The 26,993-nt window shown below is 50.2% G+C and overlaps 1 long non-coding RNA gene across 3 annotated transcripts; it reads left to right on the top strand.

The window, feature by feature from the left end:
- The first annotated feature begins 303 nt into the window (after positions 1–303).
- Positions 304–26,969, top strand: Gm38988. 3 transcript variants are annotated; one of them, XR_003946743.1, is made up of 4 exons: positions 304–3,749; positions 3,852–4,217; positions 14,220–14,339; positions 21,705–21,924. It is a non-coding gene; the product is annotated as a predicted gene, 38988 (long non-coding RNA). The 3 variants fall into 3 exon arrangements; XR_003946744.1 differs by lacking the exons at positions 304–3,749; positions 3,852–4,217; positions 21,705–21,924 and adding exons at positions 12,603–12,645; positions 26,934–26,969 and having other exon boundaries at positions 13,643–14,339; XR_881959.2 differs by lacking the exons at positions 304–3,749; positions 3,852–4,217 and adding an exon at positions 12,603–12,645 and having other exon boundaries at positions 13,643–14,339.
- Positions 26,970–26,993: the final 24 nt, after the last annotated feature.

Below are 26,993 nucleotides of genomic sequence, written 5' to 3'. Positions count from 1 at the left end.
GAGTTCAGGAGCCCAAGAGCCTGGGCTGGGGGCGGAGCACGGAGGTGGGGTCTTGGCCAGGGCCTGGTACTTCGAAATTGGGGCGGGGACTTGATAAATAGAAGAGGGAGGACTCTGGGGGGACCAGGAGGGGGAAGCCACTCGGCAGAGCTTCATCCTTCGCACTCCCGACGAAGCCCAACATTCTTGGCGACCTCTGCCTCCCGCCCCAGAGACGATAAGCTGAACGTGGCAAGACTCTCTTAAAGGAACCTCGTGCGGTGCTGGGTCAGGCTGGGGTGGGCTGGGATAGGGGAGAGCGGTCCTGATACCCAGGACACTCATGAGTGTTGCAGGTAGTAAGGACCTGAGAGGCTTGACTTTCTGATTTGACTAGCGACTCCGTTGTCTTTGCAATGCCAAGGTCGCCTGGGTTAGGGTCCAGCCAGAAGGATTTCCCCTGAGGCTCTTTGTCAAGGGGCAGAGGGTGGCATCAGAGTCACAGGCCAGAAGCCAGTAGTTTTTCAGAGATGAGCCTCTCCGGGGACTTGGAATGTGGAGTCTGTGTTTGAGAAGGGTTGAGTCTGTTAAGGGTTGAAGATGGTGTTTGCATGTCTCTCCTGGGATATATATAGCTCAGGGATCATTAGGAGGTAAATGTGGGACCTTCTAAAAAGATGGTAATCCATGACTTAAGCGAAGCAAGCCACAAAACTCTAAACAAGTTAGAAACACGGCTGCCTTCACGTGGAAAACAAACAAACAAACAAACAAACAACTCAGACCCCAAATGAATCCAAAAGCTGGACAGAGTGCTCGGGAAGTAAAAACCAAAACTCCACAACTGCCATACTTAAACGGTGACATAGTAAATGTTTTCCCATGGAGGCCTGAGTAAGAGGAGACATTAGCACTCATTGGTTGTATACAATATGGTGCTAGTCAGTGTCACAAGGCAAGAAAACAATGAAAAGCAGTTCGAAGTAGGCAGTGGGCAGGGAGGCAAAACCTGTCATTTAGATATGATATGTTTGAGTATACAGGAAGTAAAGTACAAAGATACATTGTAGGTTGATAAGTTTGTTAGTCACTGGGTATACGGTTAATATCCAGAAATAAATTATATTTCTGTATGCCAGCAAGAAATAGAAAATAAGCTTTTAATAACATAAAAACAATTACTCTGACTAGAGGGCTGGCTCGTAGGTTGAATGCACTTGCTGATCTGGCTGAAGACCCTGGTTCAGTTCCCAGCACACACATAAAGGTCCACAACCAACTGTATCTCCAGTTCCAGTGGATCTAGCACCTTCTTCTGTCTACTACTGGTATTGCACACATAGTGCACATAAACTCACACAGGCTCACACCATACACATAAATGTTAAGAAAAAAATTTTAAAAAACACTCAAGATTATACTTTGTTTGGCTATGGAATCTAAAATAGGTTTTCCCCCATTGAGAGTGGAAGTGCATGCCTTTAATCCCAGGATTCAGGAGACAGGTGCCGGTAGATCTCTGTGTGTTTGAGGCCAGCCTGGTCCACATAGTAAGTTCCAGACCAGACCAAAGCTTACACAGTGAGAATTTGTCAAAAAACAAAATAACAACAAAAACAGAAACAAAAACAAAACAAAAAACCTTTTTTTTGCCAAGTTAACTAGAATAAATTGATACTTGACACATCTCAACTTGTATTTGTTTTGTTTTGTTTTTTCTTGGAGAGTAGTAAGAGGATGAAACTTGGTAAGGTGCTGTTGATACACAGGTGAAGTAAAATGACTTTGGAAGACCTGTATCCTAGTGTGGAGGATACAAGGTATCAAAGCAAAGCTAAAGTAATTCATCAGTGAAACAAACTGAATCATAGAGATATACTCTTTCTGGTTTATCACCACCAAGGGACACTGCAGAGTAGTGGAGGAAAGACAGTCATTTCCAAGAGCTCTGATGGGTCAGCTCTCAAAATTCTCTTGGCTTGACTTTACAATGTACCCTACAATCTATCTGCATTAGCTTCTCATACTGCAACACCCGAGAACCAACTTATAAAGTATTTGTTTATTTTACAAATGTTTTGATTAGCATACAAAACAATAGGTGAAGTGAGAATTTCTAGTTTTGTTGGAGACTAAATTGTGTCATGTGATGTTTCCTGGAAAGTGATGTTTCCCTGGAAACTAGAGGATGTTTTGCTGAGAACTGACACGTGGTGTTCTTCTGGAAGTTGCCTCGTGAAAGGACATGAGATGCTTTGCTAGAGTGGATGCTTCAGAGGTCCATGATGTTTGGAAAGAGTGTAAGTATAACTCAACAGACAGTGGGCGACACTCTGCCATTTGTTCACCTTGCCACTCTTTGGTGGCCATTGTTGGGCTTCGCTGATGACAATGTGGCATTGGTTCGCCTTGCTTTCTTCATCGATCTTTGCTTGTAGTTACTTCACTGAGAGAAAAACACCGAAGAACTTCTGGTGGTGCTCTGGCTGGGCTTCCGCAGACTCGTGCTGATCAGTGGTTTCTTTTGGATCAAACCACTGCTACTGATTTGTGTTTGATGTTTGCCAAGTGGACTGGACTGCTCACAACAAAGATTTGAATCTCTCCAAAACAAACAAACAAACAAACAAACAAACAAACACTATTTCTAAACAGGTCCACGACCCCCATTCCCTATTAACCTTTGTTTTTCACTACCCCTGGTGGATGTTAGGATAGAAAGGAGGTTAAAAACAAACCCATAAAGTTTTGAAAAATCTAAGCTTACAAATGGGTCTCATGATAATTTTTATATGCATTATCTATTATTGTATCTTGTATATATTCAGACTTTAACTACCCTTTCTCATCCCTCCTACACACCTCTCTCTGGTCCCTGTTCTTTCCTCAAGTAGATCTCTCTCTATTTTATGTTAGAAATACATACATACATACATACATACATAAATACATACATACATTGTCATAGGTAGATACATATATGTAGATACAGATTCTCCATATAAAAGAAAAGGTGATATTTGTTCTTCTGAATCTGGCTTATTTCCTTTAATATAATAATCTCCATTTCCATCCATTTTCTTGCAAGTGACATAATTTTATTCTTTTTAACAACTGAATTAAATTCCACTTTAGACCACACATCCTTCATCTATTCATTGCAAATTGGCGTCTGGGCAGCTTTTATATTTTGGTTTATAATAGAACAGCAATAAACATGGATGTGCCCGTACTTCTGTGGCGTGTTGACAGAGTCCTTTGGTGTCCAGCATTGAGATACCTGGATCATAGAGTAGTTCTATTTTTGGCTCTCAGAGGAATCTGTAGAGATCTCCACAGTGTCTTCATCTGTTCACAGTCACATCAGCAGTGAGCAGCATCTCTTGCTCTGCCTTGCATCTTTTGTCAGCCATTGTCTTGGTGATGGCCACCCTGACCGGGGTGAGATGGGATCTCGAGGCAGCTTTAATTTACGTTTTCCTGGTGGCTGTGGATGTTTAACATTTTTCCCTTTCAAAATTTACGACCATTTGTATTTACTCTCCTGAGAAGCATTTGCTCAACCCATTGGCTCATCTGTCAGTGAGATTGTTTGGGGTTTTCGTGTTTGATTTTTGTCTCATTCTTTGTCTGATATAGAGTTAGCAAAGATTTTTTTCTCCCATTCTATAGGTTGACTATTATATCCTTTTCTGTGCAGAAACTTTTTAAAGCCCATGCAACCCCACTGGCCAACTCTCGGCATCACTTTCTGGGCAATCGGGGTTCTGGTAAGAAGTCCTTGTCTTTGCCTGTTCCTTGAAGTGTTTTTTTCCTATTAAGTTTAGAGTTGTGAGTCTTTGATCTGTTTTTGGATTGATTTTTTTGTGTAGGGTGAAAAATGCATGTTTTTATTCTTCTATTATGGGTGCATTACTTTTCTGGTGCTGTGATTTCAACAACAACAACAACAACAACAACAACAAACTCCACCGAAAGCAACTTAAGGAAGAGAGAATTTATTTTGACCTATGTGTCAGAGGGATAAGAGTCAGTCATGGCAGAGAAGCCTGGCAGCAAGCAGAGGGCATGGATGCCAAACAGGAATCTGAGCTCATAGCTCAACCACAAGCACAGAGCACAGAGCAAACTGGAAGCAGCTTGAGGATTCAATCTCAAAGTCCACCCCAGTGGTGTACTTGCCCCAGCAAGGCCACAATGCTTAACCCTGAGCCCACAGCATCATCGACCAGGTGAATGTATGTATGTATGTATGTATGTATGTATGTATGTATGTATGTATAAGTCTGTTCTTGATCTATAGGAGAATTGCTAATGTTTGCATATTTATTTTGTATTGTGCTACTTTGTGGAAAATGTTTATCAGGTCTTGGAGTTTTCTGGTGGAGTTTTGGGGTCTTTTAAGTATAGGGTTATACCATCTGGATGGGATAGTCTCACTTTTAAGAATAGGGTCATACATTCTGGGATATACCCATGGAAGAGTCCCACTTGGAAGGATAGGGTCATGCCATCTGGATGGGATAGTCTCACTTGTAAGGATAGGGTCATACATTCTGGGATATACCCATGGGATGGTCTAACTTGTAAGGATAGGGTCAGACCGACTGGATGGGATAGTCCCTCTTTGTCCTGCTATATTAACAGATCTCTCATCTCTTCTCCTTGGCTTATTACTCTGGCAGAGACTTAAAGCACTGTGCTTATCCTGTTCATGACTTTCAACTTGTCCCAATTTAGTATAAAGTCATCTATAGGTTTATTATATGCAGTATTTAATATGTTGAGGTATGTCTCTTCTATTCCTATTTTCTTCAGGACTTTTATCATGAGGAGATGTTGAACTTCATCAAAGGTCTTTTCTGCAAGAAAGAAACATCTATTTAGCAGTTAGTTTTGGAGGTTCTGGTTCATAATGAATTGACCCATGGCCTTTGGGCCTATACTTAGGCAGCATGTCTTATTGAAGACTATAGGGTGAAGCCAAGCTATTATCATTTGGTGACTGGGAAGGAGGGAAACAAAGGACTTAAATCAAAAATAAAATGTCTTTTTAAACTGTCTGGGGGCCTAGAGAGACAGCTCAGCAGTTAAGAGTGCTGGCTACTCTTGAAAAAGACTCAGGTTAGATTCCCAGCATCCATACGAGGGTCTCACAACCTTCCGCAACTCCAGTTCCAGGGGGCTCTGTCGCCCTCTCTGGCCTTCACAGGTACTGTATGCACGTAGTCCACAGACATACACGCAGGCAAAACTCCTAAACACATAAAATGAAAATTTAAAAACCCTGATTCTGTCAGCTTTAGCTAAGTGTTGTAGAGCAGGTAAGTGTTAAACCACCATTTGTTCCAAAGGACTGTTGCAAGCAACCTTGTGTGTGTTCAGTAACTACGCATTACGAGAGGAAAGCCAGTGGAGGCAGGGTGGCTAAAAAGACAGTCGATATTTTGTCCCCTGACTCAGATCAGCTTGGTCCCAGGGAATCGAAGGATGACAGGGTGCCTCTGGGAGACTTAAACTTCGGGTAAGTCTCCTGTCCTATGGATTTAAAAGGCCAGGGACATTCACAACTGGATGGTGTGGATCATATATGCACCTCCAACTACTTTCTCCAAGGAGGAGAGCCAATGTCCTCACTGCTTCCAAAGGAAGTCACATGACAAGACAGACGGATCCACCTCACCAGATAGCCCAACCAGAAGAAAAGAACTAAAGGGGTAAAGGGGTGCTTCAAGGAAGTCCCCAGTAATAACCCTATGGTGGTTAAGGTTGTCAGCTAATCGGGAGCTAGAATTGATAAGGAGACAGGCCTCGGGGCACGAATGTGAAGAAGTTTCTAGATAGGGTTAACTGAGATGAGGAGACTCAACATAAGCTTGTAGTTGGAGCTGGTCCATGGCTGAAGTGCTGGACAGAGTAAAAGGTATCTCCCCATTCACTTTTGTCTCCTTCTCAAGTGTGGGTGTGACCAGCCGCCTCCCACTCCCGCTGCCTCTACTTCTGGTCCAGGAAGGTCTGAAACTCAACCTGGGAGCCAGAATAAACCCTTACTCCCTCAAATTGGTTTTGGTGAGTGCTTTATCATAACAGAGAAGCAAAGTAGGACACTGATCTATTCATGCAAATGTATCACATACTTGAACTCTGGTATGCCCACTCAAGCATACAAACCCCTCTTACACACATACACTCTCACACAAATCTCACCCAGTCACTGGCACACTTGGGTACACACTTGCCAGGCTTTACCCAGCATCCTCATTCTACCAGGCGCTTTTGCACACACTTCTTCCACATTTCACCTTTGCCCCACTAGCTATTCAAACTCGAACACATTCTGACACTGAAATTTAGAAAAACAATTGCGCAGATACCGGAGACATTCCCCCTCGGCGGTGGGAGTGGACCTTCTGGTCTGAGCACAACACACTGTGTGGTCCAATTCCACATCTGTTGGTGCTTCTAAAACAATCAGAGGATGCCACTCCCAGACCTTTGGAGTGGTCAAATGCCCCAAGGCACCAACTTCCTCCTGTGACTGGGACTAACTTCGTTTGGGTTTTATTACTGTGAAGAGACACCATGACCAAAGCAACTCTCATAAAGGACACATTTAATTGGGGCTGGCTTACAGATTCAGAGAGTCAGTCCATTATCATCATGGCAGAAAGCATGGCAGCATCCAGGCAGGCATGGTGCTGGAGAGGGAGCCGAGAGGTCTGTATCTGCATCCGAAGGCACCAGGAGGAGACTGTCTTCAGCAGGCGATCAAAAGGAGGCTCTCTCTTCTGCACTGGGAGGAACTTGAGCACAAGGAGACCTCAAAGCCCACCTACACAGTGGCACACTTCCTCTGACAAGGCCACATCTATTCTAGCAAGTTCACACCTCCTAATAGTGCCACTTCCCATGGGCTAAGCATATTCAAACCAGCAGAAGGACCCAGAACCCAGTCCCCATGCCCAGAGCTCTGACGACTAACCCTTCACCATACATCCTTTCAGCTCATACACCTCACACCCTCCCCTTGACGTGGACAGCAGCAGCTTTGTTCCTGTTGCTCTTGAGGGGCACACTTAGTCCCCTCCCCCATCCCAAGCCATCCTGGCCCAATGCTCCCAGAAGACCCCTTCCCCAGCACACACACACACACACACACACACAGAGTGAGGTTTGACAGCAGACCATTTACATCTCCAAAGGAAAAGATTTTGAAAATAAAAGAAGGCACTATTAACAATCAACAATTAATCTAGGGCACAGGTATGAGGTAGGGTACCAACATAAGCTAGGTATGTGGTCATGCTATCATCATCATCCTCATCTGGTGATACAGGGTCTCACTATGTAGCCCTGACTTGCCTGGAACTCTATGTAGACCAGGCAGACATCAGACTCACAGAGATCTGCCTGTTTCTGCTGCTCAAGTGCTGGTACTAAAGACCACACCCAGCCTGGTCACTCTTTTTTTTCCAGCTGCCATCTGCTCTCACTCAGCTAGTGATTCAGGGGACTGGCTTCTCCGGAGGCCTTCTGAAGTCCTCAGAGTGAATGATGCCCAAACTGTGCCCACGTTGCCCCGTCCTTGATATTCAAAGGTTGCCCTTACTCTTGGATGTGTAGCAGGTTCCCAAAGAAATATTTGACCCAGGAATCCTCTCCACCCTTGCACTGCCTGTCTTGTAACCAGATGAGTCCTTAGCATCTGGAGTCCTTGTTCCGTGTGAGGGAGCATGTGGTCTCTCTGAGCATTCCAGGTGCCAATCAGTGAACCTGTTCCTTGCTCCCAGGCTCTGGAGGTCCAGGGATTCCTGGTCGGAGGAAGGAAATGGGGGTGGGGGTTGACCTCACCTCGAATCTTCCGCTCTGTGCAGCCCACAGTGGGGTCACTGTGAGTCACAGGGATCAGTAGGGAACACCGGTAAAATGGATTTGGGGTTTCTGTTCTGAAATCTGTAGCTCTTTTCTCTCTAAGTGATCCTGGCTTGGATTAAACCAGACCACGTTCCTGGGCTGGGAGTCGGGGTGGGGTCCTCTCTCTAGGGACCTAAAAGGTCTTGTCTTTCATTCAAAGACAACTTCCATCCCAAATGCAGACACTAGAGGGCAGCCTGACTCTCACACTTCACGGCTTGACCTTCCAGCTTCTGAGAGTTTAAGGGATATGGATTTGGTAGGGGATTCAGGAGGGCAGGCTGAGCTCCGTAGCGCCATGCCCCAGCCTCTCCCAAGACCCCCAGAGGCAGTGAAAGCCATTCTGCAGCTCCCCAGACACCTTCATGCTGAAGCCCCAGTGGGGTTTGCCTCCTGGCCTGGAAGGTACAGAGGAGGGGCCGTGGGTGATGGCCTGGGTTAGGAAACTCATAGTGAAACCTGAGTAATCTGGTATGAGATTCATTCCGTGCAGCGCACCTGCCCTAAGGCAGGCCTGGGAGGGACTAGGAAGCCATATGGTAGTGCTGGCTGCGGGGGCTGCCCCAGTCTTATCTGATGGGTCTGGGCCTTTCTCACAGCTTAGTGGAACAGCCCCACCAGATCCACCATGGAGGTCTGACAGGGGCTCTGCAGGCCCCCGGGTTCAGATCCCCACCTACCAGAAGCATGGGAAAGGCGCGGGTGGCCCAATTGGGCCTCTGTGGCAGAGCGATGGGCGCCATAGGGCTGGGAGCCAAGCAGGCTTCTCTGACACTCAAAGAAAGGTCAAACTCGGCTGCAGAATGTTTCTAGTGCAAAAAGCGAAAGGCAGAGGCTGTGCTAGATGTAAGACTATCCTGGTTGGAGTCTGGCACCACAGTCGGTGCCAATAAAGCCAGGTGGAGAGATGGGGAAATCTAAGGCTAGCCTGTGCTACCAATCAAGACTCAATCTCAAAAACCAAAACACAGACAGACAGAACATGTGGGTTTATAGGGTCCCAAGGCAGGCAGACTCTTCTAGACATAACCTGAGGTTGTCCTGGGAGTTGGGGGTGCCCTTAGTTTTGTTGGGGGGCTTAAGGACTGTGATTGAACGGTCCGTGGGTTCTACACAGAAAGTCTGATCATAAGGCTCTCGGAGGTATCTTTCTGCCTACATCTATAATCTGCCTCTAGTGGGGAGAGAGGAGAATCTGTCTTCTCCAGGATGACGTGTGTGAAAGCAGAAGCCCATTGTGAACACCTCCAAGTCCCAGGTGGGTTCTGGGTGTTCTGGGTGCTGTCAGATCTCAGGTCTGACAAGTAAACCCCACCCTGGTCTCTCCGCTCTGAGCAAAGGCACCCCAGAGGACTGGTTTGAGATCTCTGCTGGGAAAAAGTCCGAGTCTGGCCGCTCTCTGAGAGTCACAGCGAGCTTGCGGCTCCATGGCCAAGTGTGCCTGGGAGCAACATCTGCCTAAAGCTTCCCCCACGATGACACCGGTCTAAAGCCATTTCACCCAGGAGGAATGTGAAAGGTGGGGCCCAGGCCAACTGGCCAAGCCTGAATCCTGCCAGGAAGGAGGGCAAGGCTTAGCCCTATCAGGGTGTTCTGTGAGGGATGGGACATTGGACCTCTTATCTTCTCATTTCAGAGGGGAAAAGGAAGAGATGGGGAGGGGAGATAAGGAGGCCAAGGTCAAATGGCTGCTGAGTGGTGAGTTGGAACACCAGACAGTAAACCCATAGTCCCTGGAAGGCACTGTCACTCGGCCCTGGGGTCCTTCGCCTTATCCTCCCTGAGTCCAGACACTCACCATGGCCCTGCAGGTTTGTTGGGCAGGCCTGCCTGTGGCTGGGTGTGGAGCCTAGTGGCTTCTTGGCAGGGTGGCACTTAGTCTCAGGGAGAAGCCTCCACATGGGTCAGAGGGCATCCGGGCCCTACAATGTTCCCACCACCCCAGAAGCACTTGATCCATTAGGGAGCAATGCCCAGTCCTTGCAGCCCAAGACACCCTGGGCCTGACCCTGCTCTCAGTAAGGACACCCAAAGCATGCTCTTGTCCTCCACCTACCTCTGCATGGCCTTCCGGGGCTCTCTGCCTTTTGCTCAGGGTTCACTCCAGTCTAGCTCTACTTCAGACCCTTTCAGATCTCAGTTGCTTGGGCCCAGCTATGTTCAAACCAATGGCCTGGTGGGCAGTGGTCAATCATGGTTGCTTTCATATTTAGCCCCCCCCCCTTCCTTATGTAGGCAGGGAACACCTCTATCTACTGCCCATAGTTTCACAGGCAAGAACCCAAGAAGAGGGTGGTGTGGCTCATTGGTGCCACACTTGATGCTTGCCAAATGTGCACAAGGCCCTGAGTTCCGCGCCCAGTGCTGCAAAGGAAAACAAGCAAGCAAAGCCCTCAGGACCAATATTATCTCTGCGGAACACTGTCCCCACAAGCACCATCAGACGCACCACTCCCTCTCTCTCTTTCTCTCTCTCTCTCCCTCCCTCCCTCCCTCCCTCTCTCTCTCTTAAAAAAAGGAAAATGTGACTGTGTGTGTGTGCGCACGGTCACATGCACGAGATAGTCCAAGCATGTGGAGATTGGGGACAACCTCGGGCATTGTCCTCTCCTTCCTCCTTGTTTGAAACAGGGTCTCTTGTTTGCCAATAGCTGGCCTGCTGAGGTTCTCGCCTCTGCCCCAGTCTCAAAGGAAGAGCACAGGGGTTGGGTGCGTGTTGCTGCGACCACTTGTCATGATCTCTGGGGTTGCAAACTCAGGTCCTCACACTCGTGTGGCAAGCATTTTGCCAACTAGGCCATCTCCCAAGCCCTGGTTTTCTTTATTAGTTTTTTATGCAGGGTCTTACTGTGTATCCCAAGTGTATCCCAAGTTCCTGAAATAACGACTCTGAGGCTGAATTATTTATGAATAAATGTCCAGGCGAAAAGCTTTGGCTTGTTCTCGCCAGCTCGTAACTCAGTTATTCCGCTTACTCTATGAAGTCCGGCCTTGTGTCCAGTTACCTCTCCTCAGGTTCATGCGATCAGTTCCATCAATGAGGCAAGTCTCTTCCTGCACCTGACTATCCCAGAATCCTCTCTCCCTGCCAGAACTCCCACCTCCTATTTCTTGCCTACGTTAATGGCCAATGACTCTTTTATTGACAAGTAATTCTTTTTATACAGTAGAAGGGATTCTCTTTACCCCCAGGCTAGCCTTAAACACCTGATCTGCTTACTGGGGCCTCCAGAGTGCTGGGATTTCAGATGTGTATCAATACTACACTTGGTGATGAACAGGCTATGGCTGGAATGGCTTGGTTATAAGAATGTGGTCTCTCTGACTCCATATGTGGCCTTCTGCCACACTATGATGTAGTAGGACACTTCGCCAGCCCTCCAGCCTTGGGTACTTTTCTATACAATGGGAAAGAAAAAAAGCAGAGTCCAAGACTACAATCAGCATGCTCTTTGTCAGGTTTCCAAGGCACTCAGTGGGAGAAGCACCCCGTGGTTTAGAGTCCCTGGATTCATTTGTTTTCCTAATTTGCGGATTAAGGGGGGCAGCAAAGCCACCATTATACCACCACCACCCCTCATCCAAGCAGGGACTCCTTCTGTTCCATTTGTGTCCCCTTCCTAAACCACACCCCACACTTCCAGCCACCTTTGGCTTTGGGTGGCATGTCCACACTAAGACCCTTTTGGACTGATGCCCTTCCCTGGGGAGCCCTCCTGAGCTGCCCTTTCCCCAGCTCTGGCTTCCCCCTGCTCCTTAGCATCTCCCATCACACACTTCTCCTCCATGCCCCAGCTAGGGCCTCCCTCTCCTCTCCGCAGCCTGGTCCTGGCTCAGTCTGGCTTCTGAAAGGGATTGTAAGTGTTAGTAGCAAAGTTGAGACCATGACTCGTTTCGATTCTATCTTCTTTCTTGGGGGTTTCTCATGCTCTCAACTTCCCCAGAGCTGGGTGCAGACCTGGAGAGGCAGTGGGGTGGCAGCAGACAAGGGTAGGTCTCAGGGATCCTTTCAAGGAGCCACTTGGAATCTTGCATCCCTGCCCAAAGCTTCGGTCTCCTCTACAAGATTTGGGGGGAAGCCTACCAGGTGCCTCAGCTGGTGGGGTTCTGAGCGCCTTTGCCTATCCAGGCCTCCCCCGTAGTTCTTCAGGTAGATTATGGTTGTGGGATCTCTCTATCTGAAAATACCCAACAGGAAACAGCAGCCTTAATCCAAATATGTGGAGGGGTAAGAAAAGGCTGTGACTGCCCTCCACATTGGCAGGCCTGGCTGTGCAGTGCTGAGGGTTGCCTGGGTCCATGGAAGGTACAGGAAGTAGAATTTCCCCTCACAAGCTGAGATGCAGGACCCACTCCCTCACCTCGGCTGCAGCATGCGGCTGCAGGCTCCGGCTTTGATGCTTCCATCTGAGAGAGGGACCACGTGACAGGCACCTTCTTCTTTGGGTGTCATGTCTACATGAGACCCTTTAGGTCAGCTGGACTTGAAGCTTTGGGCCCCTGGCATGGCCCCATGCAACTTGGCCATGCATGCCCCATACTTCAGTTGGCAGGGCTCTGGGCACTGTTGCCTACCCGGGCCTTTCCCCCAGTTCCTCCGCTCCTCTCAGTGACGCAGACAACCTGGCTGGGGCTCAGAAGGAGGCTGAGTCTTGGCTAATGTGGACCTGTGGCTTCTGAGCCTGATCTGAGTTAGGAAAGGGGCTGTCAGCTCTGCAGCCTGCTCTGGGGCTGAGTCCTTCTAAGCTTCTGGTCAGCTGGCAGCCTCTTCCCTACCTGGCCTTGAGTATCTTCTTGGCCTTGTCTTGTCCCTACTGTGGGTTTGGTTTTACCAGCAGGAGAGCCCCGGTTGGGAGGATATGGGACCAGAGTCCAAGATAGCCATGGGTCCTTTCTAGGCCAACCTCTCTAGATGCACTAGAGAGTTACAAAGAGTGCCCCTGGGCAGGCACACCTGACTGGGAGTGGAGGGGGTCTGCTAGCTCGGTTGGGTGCCGGGAAAGACCTTCTGCCCAGAGGGCCTGTGGACACCCTGCTGTGGGCCCCATGAGCTGTCAGTGAGTGTGTGTGTGTGTGGGGGGGGGGGGATGGGGATGAACCATGAGCGGGTGTGAGAGTGAGCACGTGGAAGCAGATGCCCCAGAGACCGAGTGCGGGAGGAGGGGGGCCGTGAGAACAAGTCTGTGGGTGGAGACCTTGGGCAGGAGCGAAAAGCAAGTTTGGGAAACGGCGGTAGACGATTCTGAAAATACTAGCCACTAGGTGTCACCAGGAGCCCACGGGAGTACAAAAGTTCCGCCCGCCCCCCCACCCCCTTCCGCCAAATATCGAGAGCCACTTATCCCTCAGTCATTCCCACTCTCACAGGTAGAGGGCACTTCTGAGTCTGTCCCAGTGTCTAGGACACTGTTAAGATGGGCTGTTGGCGTCTTATCCACAAGGACACAATATAGAAGCTACCCTGCTCCTGCCCACACAAACCCTGGCTGAGGCTCCTGGGGTCCTGCCTCAGACGTGGGGCAGAAGGGCTTCTGCAGCACCTCTGGATGAGCACCCCATCCTGTGCACCCCCACCTGCCGACCTCAATGAAGGGGGAAGATTATGTACTTACACCCCACCCTTGTCCCCACACAGGTCTACATTGACAATCAGATTCCCAGACCCCACCCAGGCTCCAGCGGGACTTGGTAGCTGCGTTCGGTGGCTAGGAAGACAGAGCTTTGAGCCACATTGCTTTCTTCTCACTAGGTCCCCCTCGGGAGGCAGCCCCTCTACAAAAAAGCTGGAACATTCTGGCTGGTGTGCCGGTCGTGCCTAGAACTGGGAGAGACTGCAAAGCGAGGATGCCACGGCCCGAGGGTCACACGGGACCCAGCCCTAATACCTCTGCAGGCTGAGAAGTGACTGAAACCCTAGACAGATACCTCGGTTATATGGCGGGGTCTCCCCTAGGCAGGACAGGGGTGGCCTGTCTCAGCTCTCAAACCTCTGCTGCGTGCAATTTAATAAGCCCAGAGACTCAACTATATCAGTGACCCAGAAACCTCACTGTCACCCCTTCACCCACTTGGCACCAGCCACACCACTCCTTAAGTCGCTCCATCCTGTCTCAGGATCTCTATCCTTGCTGTTCTCTTGGTCTTCTCTCATAAATTCCCAGAGCCCATCCTCTCCCTCTCTTAAGAATGAGACTTGCTCCGACCTTTCCTTTGAACAGCGCACCCCCATCTCAGCTCTTTCTCCTCAGCCTGTCTTGCATCTCCCTTTGATTGGCATTGGAAACTCTAGATATTTTGCTTAATTATATTTTATTTTATTCTTTTAGCACTGAAGTATTGAACTGGAGACCTACATCCGTGCTAGGCAAGTGCTCTACCACCAGGCTACATTGTACCAGGCTACATTACAGCTCTTTGCTATTGGATCCTGAGAAAGCACTCTACCGGTGAGCCACAACCCAACCCCTTTTGTACTTTTTGTTTCGTGACACAAGGTCTCACCAGACTGTCGAGGGTGGCCTTGAACTCACTCTATAGTCTACACTATCCTAAAGCTCGTGACCCTCCCGTTTCAGCCTCTCAAGTAGATGGGATTACAGGCTTGTGCCACCAGGCCTGATTCTTACCTATTTGTATTGCTCATCTCTCCCATTGCCCACACCATCCCATGAGCTGAACACCCTGCTTTCTTCACTGAGGCAGAGCCTAGCTCGTACAATCTAGTTCAGTGTTAGTGCATAGTAACAGATGAATGAATGAGGGAACGAGCTAACGAATGAATGAATGAATTGAGTAGGGTATTTTGTACAAGGCTGACTCTCTCCTTCCTGAGCTCATCTGGCCATGGCAGGACAAAGGTTTGGGCCTTAGCTTAGCTTTCACCCATTCCCTGTAGAAAATTTCATGGGCAAACTTCTTATGGCCTGTCTGGGCTAGAATTTGGAGACAGCCTGAGGCCCGAGCTGCAAAGCCACAGACCACTGCAAAGCTGCCTCGCTTTATGGCCCCGTTACTTGTGGTTTACCTTCAGCAAGTTGTATTTAGTGATTTCAGGCACACACCGCAACTTGGCAGGCACTGGTCAGTATCCCTTAGCTCCACTACCTATGACTCTGGGGACATGCAGGAGTCAGAAAACTTCATGATAAAGAAAAGGAGATGCCTCACTCAAGGAGCACCAGATCTTCAAGGTGCTGTCCCATCTAGGAGAGGAGCTAGTTGGCAGTTGGGATATCTTGCTATTAGGACCCCATCCCCACCCCTTGCTAGGCAACACTGCTACTGGGAGATTCCCAAGTTTGGGCCGTGGAAATCATTCAGCTTAGGGGTGATCTGGACTCTCCTAGGCTCTTTTGATCTCCACGAGATATTTATATCAGCTCTCCCCTGCATTGGGCATATGTGACATCCTTTAAGTGACTTCATAAACATTTTAAGGGACAGCAGACTTGTAAACGCATTAAACTCCATCTCATCATTCAGACGGAGAGGTTTTATGGAGACGTGCACAGCTAAAGCTAGCCAAGAGATTTTAAGACACTTTTAGAGAAATGTCTTTGAAAAGCATTAAACCAATGCCCCGCTTTAAAGGAGAGAGGTTAAGGAGCCGTACGCCTCTAGTGTGTGTTTGGGTGGGGGTGGGGGGCTCCAAAAGGACCTGAAGGAACCCCAGAGGCTTCTGGGAGCACCACCAGACAAACTTCAACTCTTGTACACTGAAGGGTGGGACCGTGTTCCCGTAAAGGGAGTTCAGTCCGCAGTACCTGACATGCCCGGTAGGTGTCACTGCCAGGAGGAAATCCTAGCCAGGCACTGGTTATATTGAAGCTGCAGACCCAAGAGGACTCACGTGTGCTTTTGCCTTAGTGTTGGTGACCTCCAGCCTGGGTCTGCTTTGAGCCAGGGGCTACCACATGTCTTCCCAAGGGACAGAGCTGCCCTCTGACCATGTTGCCAGCTGGCAAACACTGGTCAGTAGCCCTTAGCTCTAGAAGCGCTGGCCAAGGCCAGGACTACAGGGACTGGTAAGTTCCTAAGTTGGGGCCAAGCCATTGCAAGGAACAACTACAGTGTTTCTTCTAGTCAGAGCCTCGAAGGGGGCCATTCCAAACTTGGAAAGGACCCAAACACATGCCAGTACAAGTAAATGCACCCGTATGCATATGCGCACACAAATACATATGTGAGCATACAAATATATATGCACACACATGCATTGATGCACACTAACACACACACATGCATAAATAACACACACACACACTCACATACACACACAAAGAACACATGCACACATTCACTCATATACATTCACATTCTCTCTTCCTAGGCTCTTGTAGGTAGGTGGAGAAAGACCCTCCAGGTGAATTTATCTGGGGAGGGAGGCTCTTCCTACCTGTCTCTTCTGCCCCCTCTGGACTGGCGGGAGGACTGAGGGGCAGCTACAGTGTCCAGCCGTGACTGGGCCTGTCAGAGCAGGGTGTATTCTCCAGGTTTGCCTTCTGCAGCTGTCTGGGGTTGAGGAGCAGAAATTCCTCCTGCAGTCTAGAGAAGTGAACTGGACTGAGAACCGAGGTGGATGCTACGGTCACTGTGAGGGTTGGGAGAGCCACGGAGGCAGCCTGAAGCTGAGCAACTCAACCCTCAGCTTGCTGCTGCCTTAAAGACACCTTGGTCCCTGCTGGAGTCCTCCTCCTCCTCCTCCTCCTCCTCCTCCTCCTCCTCCTCCTCCTCCTCCTCCTCCTCCTTTTCCTTTTTTTTTTTTTTGGACAGGGTCTCTCCATGTAACCCTTAGCTGGTCTGGAACTCACTACGTAGAACATGCTGGCTTCGAACTCATAAACATCGACTTGCCTCTTCCTCTCAGGTGCTCAGATTAAAGGCATGTGCCAACAGGCCCAGCAAGGCAGGGCTTCTCAGTTCCTTCGATTCTTCAGTTGTCTCAAACCTGTGAGAGCTTGAGAAGCTAGAGCACATGACCTCTGGTCCCTGCTGTCCCCTGGCCCGCATGCTGGTACATCAGTTCAAGGGTGACAATGAAATCATTTGTATCACCGTCTTTTGTGCCTGCTGTTGAGAGACATGGGGCCATGGGAGGCTGCGTGGAATCCAGCTTGCTGACCACCAGCCTTGCCCACAGTCCTTGGCAGGGGTCAGAGGTCTGTCACCTCCCCCCTGTAGATCAATATCTTCCAGTCTACTGTCAGCAGATCTTTGACCTGTGACCTGGCCACACATGGTGACCCCTGAACCTATTGGTCTTTCCACCAATCCTTGCCCTGGTCTCTGGGGTGGGTGAGGGACTGTTCCCTGGCTCTGGACCAGGCTTTGAGAAGAAGGGAGGGTGGGAGGCTATCTGTCCCTGTACTCCCAGTCTCTTTCCTTTCCTCCAAACTAGGGGCTGACACATACAGTGGAGGCTCTGCATGCAGGCCCCTTGGAGCTCCAGGGCCCAGGGATGCTATGCATGAAAGATTTAAAAGGCCTTTCAAGAGGCTGAGACTGGGGCTTTGGGGGCTCCAGCCTCAGGGTGCTTTCTGCTTTGTCTCCAATGTCCCCAAAGCCACCTAGTAGTGCCAAACTTTTGTGCTTGGACTCTGGGGCTCACAGCCTCATTCTCAGCATGGTCTGGTTGAAATAGGGTGTAGTGGGAGATGTCATACAGCCAACATTAGGGCCAGGCCTCAAGCCCCCAGGATGGGGAGGCACTTTCTCATCCAGAGGCTCCTTCCTGCTGCAAGTCCTCCCCACAACCACCAACCTGAGACCCAGCAGCTTGGACTGGGAATGAGAGAGGGGGGACTTAGAGGTCTCCAGTGTGCTCCCTGGATTGTACCCCCTGTGACTCAGCTAGGGGGCCACAGATGTGTCCACTCCTGCCCTGCACACTCGTCCTGTTCTACTTGGGGGACTCCTGCACACTGTCTGCTGGTAGATCTACTGGGGATACCAGGAACCCATTCTTCTGACCCACTCAGGTGGCAACTTAAGAACTCTAGAGACCTGAGACTGTGGGACAACACACGCCATGTGACCCTTACCTGACTCCTGAGAGGAGATGCCCTCTGCTCCCTGGAAAATTCTGAAGCTCCTAGCTGGGCTCAGCCACTTTTTGTCTCAAGTCCATGGTCATCTACTACAGGGAGGGACAACGGCTCAGGCTCCAGCAAAGAGAAACTTCCCCTTCCAGGAGAGGAAGAAGAGAGGCAGAGGAGGAAGAGCCAGGGAGAGGAACAGGGGAGAGGTGTGAGGGACTGTCTGCTAATATGGAAGATGTGGGTGAGCATTTGGTGAGGAACACACGGCAAGTGGGGACACAGGTTTAGAGAGGGGCATAAACAGGAAAGACGAGAGCGGGTGTTCACATGGGCCTGACTCCAGAGCCCTGTGACGATGCTCTCTCTCATAATCCCGATAGCTTTGAGCTTCATCCCTAGGCATATTGGTCCTGGGCAAAGTTCTGACCCATTGCAGAGACCCCTTTGCCCTGTCTAGATTTTGCCTTCCCTCCCCAAGGGAAACTATCAGGGGCAAAGAGACAGCAAGTCAGACTGAGTGAAAGATTACACAGACAACTGTGTGAACAGCAGGCCCGGAGGTCAATGGGTAGTGCAGAAGGTCCGACTGCAGCAACTCGTGGTTTTTTTGTTTCTTTGTTTTGTTTTACTGTCCTGGGATTGAACTTAATGTATCATATATGCTAAGCAAGTATTCTACCTCTGAGGGATTCTAGGCTGGTACTCTACCACTGAGCCACATCCCAGCCCCTCACTGGGGGATTCTAGGCTGGTACTCTACCACTGAACCACAGCCCAGCCCCTCACTAAAGGATCCTAGGCAGGGGCTCTACCACTGAGTGATGCCCCCAGCCCCTCACTGGGGGATTCTAGGCTGGGCTCTATCACTGAGCCACACCCCCTAGCTCCCCTTTTACTTTTTTGAGTAAGATTGAGGCAAGATTTCACTAAACTGCCCAAACAGGCCCTGGGTATGTAATCTTCCTCAGTTCCAGATTAGCTGGGATCACAGGCATATACCACCATGTCTGGCTATTAATTCTGAAGCCAGCATCCCACACCCTGGCCTTGGCCATGGCTTTGGCCATCCCTCTTGCAGTCTTCTGGCTTCTTTAAGAATGTGGGTTGCTTCTGTAGCCAGGACTGGGGTCAGCCAGGTAGGAATAACCTAAGCCACATTGCCATGGGGCTCTGGCTTAGAGTGCCGTGTGCATAGCATGCCACTGGACCCACTCTGGCATCCGGGACACAGTCTACCTCGTGGGAAACCAGGATAGAGAAGGGAGTTGACTCCTGTGGCTCAGGGGCTGGGGATGGACGTGGAGCCTGGGTGGACTCCTTGGGCTCTGAGTTAACATCTGGTTTAAGTCATCCTCCAGGGCAAGTTGAGAAGTGTGGGCTCGGCCATGGTGGGTCTGCAGTCAGCCTCTCCATCCCTCCCTGTGTGCACCCAGATTCCCAGCTGGCCACAAGAAAAGGGATCATATCCCTACTTTTCTCTGCCCTGAGTCTATTACACATCTGCAGGGAAGGAGAATGTGGGGATCAGGGTCCTGAGATGGCCCCTCACAAGGCCTTGGAGACTAGTCATCCACGAAAGGGAACCCAGGTTCTCTCTGTTTCTCATAGTTACGGAGGCCTGAAGCTCCTTGTGCAGCCCAGACTCAGCACAGCTCAGTACTCACGGGGCCTCTGATGAGACAGCTGCTCCTACAAGGTCACGGACATGCCTTGCACACAAAACCCCTCAAGTGTACTGCAGCTACATCATATAGTCACGGTCCAGAGACATCACACAGCATAGAGTAACGCATGCCACAAGTGCCATACAACACATCACATGCACAAAATACACATACCACACAGATACGACCCATGTGTCACACCACACACTGATACATGCTACGCACACATGGAGCACACAACCACACAGACATAGCTCAGATAATTACAATACTCACCCAAACATGTGTTCCCACCCGCCAGAGCATATGTACCACACAGACATAGCCCATGGATGTCACACAGACACTTAACCGTATCCCCGCACAGAACTTATATATGTCATACTGACATAGGCCACAGGTGTCACACACACCATACATGCACAGAACATATACACACCACCCCCATACACCCCACAGACATCAAATAATGCACAGACAGATGTCACTCTGACCTCACCTACAGACACGCAGTGTGCCCTGGCTCACCCTGCCCCCATCCTGTTGCACACAGACCGCAGAGTCAGTAGAGCAGACTGACAGAAGCCCTGGAGCCACATGGCCCCTTCTAATTCCCAGACCTTCTCAAACTTCCACTTGGCCACACTGGCGCTTCAGAGGGCCAGGACTGAGGAAGAAATGGAAGGGGTGGTGGAGAACTTGCGAGACCAGAGCCAGCAGGCAGGGGTCAGGGTGCAGCTCCCGGTAGAGAGCTGGAAGCTTTGGGCTAGGGGACAGCCTCAAGTGCCTCGGGAGAGCCAGGTGTCCCTCCCTATACCCTGGAGTCTGAGTATACATAGAACCCCACTTAGTTCTTCTTGGTTGTCTGATAGGACTCCCTCCCTGCTATCCCTTGGCTTGGCACACAGAACTTCAGATGGGAGTCGGGGTCCCTATACCTGTGCCTATAACAAATGGCCTTTCCTACAGGAGACAACTATGGTCTGAGCAAAGAAACACCTTCTGCCTCAGGCCACAGGAAGGCCTGCCCCAGACTTTGGATTTTTGAACAGTGAGCTGACAGGGGCAAAAGGGCCATCTTAGAGATCAAGGCCTTCGGGGCTTCTGACTCAATGTTTGGCATTCCACCCTGGAGCTAGACCCTGCTAATCCAAAGAGCCCCAGGCTCCACTAAAATGTGAACCAAACCAACTGGTGGCCATTTGGGAATTAGTTGGAAAGGGTGGGTCAGGGAAAGCAGGTGAGGTTTTTATGTGGGCTCCTGAGAACAGCTGGCTTTTCATTGGCCTGAGGGCTTTCCCAAGAGGTCAGAGGCACTGGGCAGTGGGATTCCGAGCAGCCCACGCCTTGCTCAGGGCGGGCCAGCTCTGCAGCAGCAGGATGCAAAGGGTGAGGCGCAGCCAGGTGTGGTGGTGATGCACGGCTAGGGGAGTGCTGGGAGGGAGCTTTCAAATTAGAAGCTAGCTTGGGCTATAGAGTGGGGCTCTGGCCACTGCTCACTAGGCTTCCCTGCCTGAAAAACATCAGTGGTAGCCGAGGTAGAAGCCACTGGAGTCATAACCTAGAGATCCATTAGAAAGGACAGCATAACAGATACCTTCTCTCTGGAGACTTCCATGCAATGTCTGTCTTAGACATCCTGCCTAAATTGGCTCTGCCGGGACCCTGCAAATTCTAACCTCCATCTCCAGCTCTGACCCCTCAGAGGCTGGTGAGCCAGCCGACTTGGGCAGGAGTCATGCTCCCAGCAAGGACAAGATGAAACTAGGAAGTGGCCCCAGTGCTATTCAAGTGTCCGCCTGCCATTCTTTCCGGGTGTGGGGGCGGCTGCTCCTAAATAGGGCCTTAGTCACCCTCTGTCAGGAACCCTAGACTGAATCTCTGGGAAATGCCACAGGCCGTCACAGCTGGAGTCCTTGGGGCTGACCCAAAGGCCCACACTCAAGCTGCATGCTGGGGACCGGCCAGGCTCCCAGCCTGTGATAGCTCTGCTGCCCGTTGGTCCATGGACAGCCAGCCTGTGAACTAGACCACTCTGTCTCTCTGCCAGCCCCTTGCTTTCTCATGCAGAGGTGAGACAGAAAGATTCACCCTGAGTTTCTTTTCTCAGGGACTTTCTGGGTTCCCAGTCCATTCAGGAAAAGCTGACATCTGGAACCTTTGAGGACTTCTATATACTGACAACCTCTGAATGTACCTTCTGCTGGATCCCAACCCAGCAGGACATCTTCCCTCTGTCCCATATCAAGACCTTCACAGAGCCAGGTGCTAGCTCTTTTTCCCCTCCATACAGCAGGCTTTGAGCCTGGGTCCTGTGGATGCCCTGGGGTGCTTCCATCACTGGAATGGCTAGTTTGATGTCAATTAGACACAAGCTGGAGTCATCAAAGGGGAGGGAACCTCAATTGAGAAAATGCCTGCAGAAGACCTAGCTGTGGGCAAGCCTGCTGGGCACATTCTTAATTAGTGACTGATAGGGGAGGGCCCAGCCCATTGTAGGTGGTGCCATCTCTGGGCTGGTGGTCCTGGGGGTCTAGAAAGAAAGCAGGCTGAGCAACCTATTGTTGAGTAAGCCAGTAAGCAGCACCCCTCCATGGCTTCTGCATCAGCTCCTGCCTCCAGGTCCCTTCCCTTTTTGCATTCTTGTCTTGCCTTCCTTTGGTGATGAACAGTGGTGTGGAAGTATGGGCCAAATAAACCCCTTCCTCCCCAAGCTGCTTTGGTCATGGTGCTTCAGCACAGCAACAGTAACCCTGAGTAAAGCTATCACAGACTGGTGAGGGTGCAGCTTTCCCATTGCCAGCAGGGTTGGAAGCCTCTCCTGGGAGTTTCTATGCAAAGTGGGCCAGAAGGACCCCGGTTAACCTCAGGAGCTCAGCAAGTATATGCAGTCCCAAATTGACAACTTGATGCACTTTTGTTGTTGTTTTTCTTTATGGTGTTGAGAAAGGGAAATGCATTCAATAGAAGTCAAACTTCACATTTTCGATGTGGCTCTTGTCTCAGGCATGTGGCATTTGTGATGATGGGCAGTGGACAGCTGCAGCAAATCAGAGCTCCTGGGCAGCCCCGGGATCACAAAGAGAGAATTGATGTTCTCCACCGTTCTGGGTTCTCATGCTCTGATGCCTGGCACTGCAGATGTACTCGGGGAATTCTTCACTCTGTCTAGTTTGTACCACTATGTCAAAAAAAGACCCGAGATTGGGTCCTTTAGAACTTAAAGACTTTACAGAGTTTAAGCTGGGTGCAGTACTATACTCCTGCGATTTCAGCTGTGTGAGGGGCTGAAGCAAGAGGCCAGCCTGGGGAGCCCAGGGGGACCCTATCATCAAAGCTACCAAGCAAACATTTTAGTTTGGCATCCAGTTTTGGAGTCTTGGGAATACAGAGTACAGGGTCAACCTCTGATTAGCATGTGATGAGGGCTTTCTTGGTCCACCATAACATGGCGGAGGATATCACACGCTAGGACAAAGCAAGTCTGCCGCCTCTGGTCTTTCTTCCTATCGTGGGGAATTGTTCTCATGTAACCCCAATAACATTCCAAAGTCTCAACCTCAAATACCATTCACACAGGTATTAGGTTTCTGACACAGAAATGTTTGGAAGACCCAGGGCAGATATTTTTCAACTTATAACAGGTTCACCAGGCTGGGCATAGAGGTCACACCTCTAAACCTCACACTCAGGAGGCAGAGGCAAATGGATCTGTGAGCTTGAGGCCAGCCTGGTCTACATAGTGAGCTACAGGATGCAATGCCATCGTAAGTCAAGATGCAACTACATTGGATTGGATCTTATTATCACTGTTATCTAGCCCGGTACCCATTGCTAATCTTCCCTGCCTATATCTATGGCTAGAAGAGCTACCAATGCATACCAGCTTCCACATGTGGAAACAGACATCAAATGCTAATATGGTTCAAATAAATGTCTATTGAGGCTTATGTGTTTGAACACTAAGTCCCCAAGTGACCAAGGCAAGTGGCACTGTTTGGGATACGGTATGCCCTTGGAGGTGAGGCCCAGCTGGCAGAAGGAGGTCCCTGGAGGTAAGCCTTGAAGGTGGTATCTGACTCTGGCTCTGAACTGAACTCTGCCTCTTGATCCCACAAGAGCAAGCCACACTGCAAGCTCCTGCCACCAGAGTCAGTCACTATAACTGCCATGCTGCCTTTGCCTTGAGGGGCTAAAATCCCATAAACTGTGAGCCAAGGGAACTCCCTCTTGCCTTCAGTGGCTCCTGTTGTGTATTTATTTGGTCACAGCAACAAGGAACATCACTAATCCAGGTGCCCTCAGTAAGGGCATTTCCACCCGAGGATTCTGACTGCTGTCCTGGGCAGGCTCAGGCCCTGTTCCCTCTCCCAGGTGCCCTCGCTGTGGCACAGATCTAGGGAATAACAGAGTCCGAGGTACTTCATAGGGGAGACAATTGCATTAGGTGAAGGGCCAGGGAAGGCTCATGAATAAGGCAATATCTGAATAGAATGCAAAGAAAGATCATATGAGATGCCGGCAAGGGTTGACCGCACTCAGGAGACAGAGGGTTATCCTTGGACCATGCCTGACCTTTGACCTTACCTGCAGGACAGGATTCTCTAGCTATTTTATCCCTCAGGCACTTGTCTCAGGGTTGTTTTGCTTTGTTTGTCTCCCCCCAACCCCTCCCACCCCACCCCAGTCAGGGTTTTTCTATGTAGCCCCACCTGTCCTGGGAACTCTATTGTAGACTAAGCTGGCCTTGAACTCATAGAGACCTACCTGCCTCTGCCTCTGCCTCTGCCTCTGCCTCTGCCTCTGCCTCTGCCTCTGCCTCTGCCTCTGCCTCTGCCTCTGCCTCTGCCTCTGCCTCTGCCTCTGCCTCTGCCTCTGCCTCTGCCTCTGCCTCTGCCTCTGCCTCTGCCTCTGCCTCTGCCTCTGCCTCTGCCTCTGCCTCTGCCTCTGCCTCTGCCTCTGCCTCTGCCTCTGCCTCTGCCTCTGCCTCTGCCTCTGCCTCTGCCTCTGCCTCTGCCTCTGCCTCTGCCTCTGCCTCTGCCTCTGCCTCTGCCTCTGCCTCTGCCTCTGCCTCTGCCTCTGCCTCTGCCTCTGCCTCTGCCTCTGCCTCTGCCTCTGCCTCTGCCTCTGCCTCTGCCTCTGCCTCTGCCTCTGCCTCTGCCTCTGCCTCTGCCTCTGCCTCTGCCTCTGCCTCTGCCTCTGCCTCTGCCTCTGCCTCTGCCTCTGCCTCTGCCTCTGCCTCTGCCTCTGCCTCTGCCTCTGCCTCTGCCTCTGCCTCTGCCTCTGCCTCTGCCTCTGCCTCTGCCTCTGCCTCTGCCTCTGCCTCTGCCTCTGCCTCTGCCTCTGCCTCTGCCTCTGCCTCTGCCTCTGCCTCTGCCTCTGCCTCTGCCTCTGCCTCTGCCTCTGCCTCTGCCTCTGCCTCTGCCTCTGCCTCTGCCTCTGCCTCTGCCTCTGCCTCTGCCTCTGCCTCTGCCTCTGCCTCTGCCTCTGCCTCTGCCTCTGCCTCTGCCTCTGCCTCTGCCTCTGCCTCTGCCTCTGCCTCTGCCTCTGCCTCTGCCTCTGCCTCTGCCTCTGCCTCTGCCTCTGCCTCTGCCTCTGCCTCTGCCTCTGCCTCTGCCTCTGCCTCTGCCTCTGCCTCTGCCTCTGCCTCTGCCTCTGCCTCTGCCTCTGCCTCTGCCTCTGCCTCTGCCTCTGCCTCTGCCTCTGCCTCTGCCTCTGCCTCTGCCTCTGCCTCTGCCTCTGCCTCTGCCTCTGCCTCTGCCTCTGCCTCTGCCTCTGCCTCTGCCTCTGCCTCTGCCTCTGCCTCTGCCTCTGCCTCTGCCTCTGCCTCTGCCTCTGCCTCTGCCTCTGCCTCTGCCTCTGCCTCTGCCTCTGCCTGTCTCCCAAGTGCTGGGATTAAAGGTGTGTGTCACTACAGCCCGGCTGGCTTTCATCACTTTTAAGCAGAAAGCACCCATCCTCCAACAGGCCAACCTGGATCTCTGCCCGCAGACCCCCACCAGTCTTGACTTACTCACTTTCTCATCAAGGTCCTGCCTGAAGTGCCGCATTGTGCATCCTGATTGCGTGTCTATACTTTGGTTCACTGGGTGTAAGATTGCTTTCCCCAGCTCTCCACCAACATGCCATCCTCTAAACTTCTGAGAGCCATTGACAAAGAAAAAGCCCTTTAGCCCCATTGTTTTTCCTTTGTGGTCTTCATTTCTCCATGTTATTTTTTTAAAATATTTTTGTCTTTAATGTTCTTAGCTTTAGTGTTATATGAAGTGTTTTGTTTTGTTTTGTTTTGTTTTATTTTTTCGAGACAGGGTTTCTCTGTGTAGCCCTGGCTGTCCTGGAACTCACCTTGTAGACCAGGCTGGCCTTGAACTCAGAAATCCACCTGCCTCTGCCTCCCAAGTGCTGGGATTAAAGGAGTGCACCACCACCGCCCAGCGAAGTGTTTTTTTAAAACAAATTTTTTAGTTATTTTATTTTTGAGACAGGATCTCACCATATAGGCTAGTCTTGATCCTGTGGCCTCAGGCTCCTGAGTGCTAGAATTATAGGCACATGGCAGCATGCATTGATCCTTCTTAGTGCAAATCTTCAATGTGAAGATTTTCCCGACTTCTGAACATTTCTTAGTGATTATGTCTTGGATATTTTTCTACCCCAGTTTCTACCTCACAGAGTCCATGTTATATGCACGTTGGCCCTTCTTATTCTAAAACAAGCCTTACCTTCTCATGTCTTCCTACCTCTGTGCTGTATCTCATGAAATTTCCCCTGATGTGTTTTCCAGTTTCCTAACTCTACTTTGAACCCCTATTCATTTTCTATATAACCCAACCCAGTGAGCTTTTCTTTAGTATTGTGGTGTGGGTGTTTTTGAAGGATTATGTACTAGATAGATTTTAATCATTGTGACAAACACATGCCCAGAAAACAAGTTGAGGGAAGGAGAATTTCTTTTAACTCCTAGTTTCAGAGGTTTCTACCCACTAAGGCTGGGGCAGGGGCAATGCAGGGCCTGAGGAATAGGGGTGAGGAACAGAACTGCTCACAAATGTCCTGAGGGAGCACTTCCTTTGTTTCTCCTAACTCCACCCAAATCTCCATCCTCCTGAGTAATGACAACCACATCCAGGGTAGGTCTTCTGCCTTATTTAGATCTCTCTAGAAATACCTTCAGATTATACCAAGAGATGTTTTACAAACCTTCGAGGTGCCTCTCAATCCAGTCAAGTTGACAGTCATGGTTCAACCCATACAAACTGATTTCTTTTGGAATTTACCTGCTGTTTTATTTATCTGTTTGTTTTTTGAGACAGGCTCTTACTATATCTCTAACTCTTAGGTGGTACATGCCTACAATCCCAGAACCAGGAGGTGGAGGCAGGAAGATCAGAAGTTCAAG

Source organism: Mus musculus, chromosome 7, assembly GCF_000001635.26.
Source record: "Mus musculus strain C57BL/6J chromosome 7, GRCm38.p6 C57BL/6J".
NCBI lineage: Eukaryota > Metazoa > Chordata > Mammalia > Rodentia > Muridae > Mus > Mus musculus.
The sequence above is the reverse complement of the archived record's forward strand: the minus strand, read 5'-3'. Positions and strand labels throughout refer to the sequence as shown.